Genomic DNA, 2666 nt, shown 5'->3' on the forward strand with positions numbered 1-2666 from the left:
TGGCAGAGTACAGATCTGATAAAGAAGGAGTTCATTCTGGCAGAGTATATATCTGGTAGAAAAGGGGTTAAAGATGGCAGATTATAGACATGGCAAAGAAAAAGCACACAACCGGCAGGGAAGGGGTTAATGCGGGGAGCACAGCAGGCAGGGAAGGGGTTAATACTGGGAGCACAGCAGGCAGAGAATGTGTTAATGCGGGGAGCACAGCAGACAGGGAAGTGGTTAATGCTGGAAGCACAGCAGGCAGGGAAGGGGTTAATGCTGGAAGCACAGCAGGTAGGGAAGGGGTTAATGCTGGGAGCACAGCAGGCAGGGAAGGGGTTAATGCTGGGAGCACAGCAGGCAGGGAAGGGGTTAATGCTGGGAGCACAGCAGGCAGGGAAGGGGTTAATGCTGGAAGCACAGCAGGCAGGGAAGGGGTTAATGCTGGGAGCACAGCAGGCAGGGAAGGGGTTAATGCTGCAAGGTGAGCTGGGAGGGGACAGCAGGGCTGGGAGGCTGCAGTCTTGCAGTGGCATCCCTGCCCACCAATGGGAGAGAGCTGTGCGCAGCCAATCAGCTGTCAGGACGCGCAGAGGGGGCGTGGTTTCTGGCAGGGGGGAGTAGGAGAAGCACAATCAGCTGGCAGCAGGAGCAGCAGAGTGAGTGTGCAGAGGGCAGCTAAGGGGGCGCAGGCTGATCACCCCAACATCCAGCTGTGACATCACCCTCCAGGCGCCCCCCATTCCCTGGAGGAGCCCCCGGGACCCCCCCAATCACCAGCCTGTGACACACAGGAACTGTAAACCCAGCAGAGCTTCCTCTGTGCACAGCCCCCTCCCCAAACTGCACCCAGCCCCCCTCCTCCTCCTCCTGACACTCTGCTGCCCTCCCTGGAAAAGTTTGGGGTAAGTCTGCTTGTTTGTGCTGTGCTCCGGGATGGGAGGGGTTGCTGGTGTAGCTGCTCCCCCTTGCTGGGCTTTCTTTTTTTGGGGGGAGGAGGGGGTGGGGGGATCAGCAGGGGAAGTGGATGAGTCAGAGCTGTGTGCAGCAATTCACTGTCAGCTGTAGCTGGCTGATGGGCCTTGCCCTAGAGGCTTGCAATCTAAAAATACGTTTCAGCGACTCATCAGAATTGTCACCTTATCCAGCCGGTGACATAAGCCCCTCCCCCCATTGGAAACTTGCTGCATGCAGACAAAAAAGCCGTACGTGGAGGCCGCCAGCGCTATAGAGGCCTATGAGACTCGGGTGGTATCAGAGCCCGGGGGGACGCCATGCTGTCAGCTCTGCCAGTCCTCGTCTGAACCAACTGCTACCGGCGCCTACCGTGCGCCCAACGAGGAAGCGGTGAGTGCGCCAATCTTATCTCTTCATTCCCCAATTTTTAGGGTTTTTACATCGTCGCTGAGAAATATTTGGGGATCTCCCTGCGATTTAGCGGCGTGCCCAAACCAGGGCGGCCAATCAGATCGCTGCTTTTCGGCGTTCGATACGGTTGTGTCAGAGGCCCTTGCGATCGGACAGCTTGCCATCCCGTCATGTGACTGCGGGCACGACGTGTGTAGGAATGCGGAGCCTTGTACCTGCCCATGTGTAATGTGACCAATTCCCCCCAGTGATCAGTCTGCTGCAGGCAGGAGGAAGCATTTCCTCAGTCTCCCCTCCCCCGGTGATCAGTCTGCTGCAGGCAGGAGGAAGCATTTCCTCAGTCTCCCCTCCCCCGGTGATCAGTCTGCTGCAGGCAGGAGGAAGCATTTCCTCAGTCTCCCCTCCCCCGGTGATCAGTCTGCTGCAGGCAGGAGGAAGCATTTCCTCAGTCTCCCCTCCCCCGGTGATCAGTCTGCTGCAGGCAGGAGGAAGCATTTCCTCAGTCTCCCCTCCCCCGGTGATCAGTCTGCTGCAGGCAGGAGGAAGCATTTCCTCAGTCTCCCCTCCCCCGGTGATCAGTCTGCTGCAGGCAGGAGGAAGCATTTCCTCAGTCTCCCCTCCCCCGGTGATCAGTCTGCTGCAGGCAGGAGGAAGCATTTCCTCAGTCTCCCCTCCCCCGGTGATCAGTCTGCTGCAGGCAGGAGGAAGCATTTCCTCAGTCTCCCCTCCCCCGGTGATCAGTCTGCTGCAGGCAGGAGGAAGCATTTCCTCAGTCTCCCCTCCCCCCAGTGATCAGACTGCATCATTGTATAACAAGGCGAGGGGCTGATCTGTTCCTCTGCGGTGCGTTGTGTTCGGGGAAAACGTGGTACTCCTGTAGCGGAATCTGCTGCGTGAGCTGCTTTCCTGCGCATGCGTCACCCATTGGCCGACGCACAACAAACGTGGAGAGAAATGCACGCGAATGTGCACAGCCGTGACTCAGGATGTGAAAGTGTGAGCGGGGACTCGGGGAAACGTGACCAATGGCTGCAGAGTTTCAAGATACTCCGCCCACGACCCATTCCAGGCCCAGCCAAGTTTATTTTTAAGGATTCTTACTTAAAGGGTCTCTCCCCCTGATCCCTGCCCACCATTCCCTGCCCCCTTAAAGGGTCCCTCCACCAGTTCCTTATAATCGATTTTGAAAATAATCGTTAGCTGCTGCTCTACACGGTAGCGCACCTCGGTCCGCTGGTGTTTTTGTGTTGTCATGGATTCGTAATGGCGATCCCACGCACCTCCCGTTCCGGTACCACAAAATTTTGCGTTGT

General features: G+C 57.3%; 1 protein-coding gene across 1 annotated transcript in view; it reads left to right on the forward strand.

The window, feature by feature from the left end:
- The first annotated feature begins 631 nt into the window (after window positions 1-631).
- Window positions 632-2666, forward strand: part of FAM214B (family with sequence similarity 214 member B) — a 42663-nt gene continuing 40628 nt past the window's right edge. Inside the window, exon 1 of the mRNA XM_018573608.1 lies at window positions 632-890. The gene's annotated coding sequence lies outside the window, so the exon portion shown is untranslated. The remainder of the gene's footprint in view (window positions 891-2666) is intronic.

This window comes from Nanorana parkeri, unplaced genomic scaffold (genome assembly GCF_000935625.1).
Source record: "Nanorana parkeri isolate BGI_ZX_2015 unplaced genomic scaffold, ASM93562v1 scaffold2453, whole genome shotgun sequence".
NCBI classification, from domain to species: Eukaryota; Metazoa; Chordata; class Amphibia; order Anura; family Dicroglossidae; genus Nanorana; species Nanorana parkeri.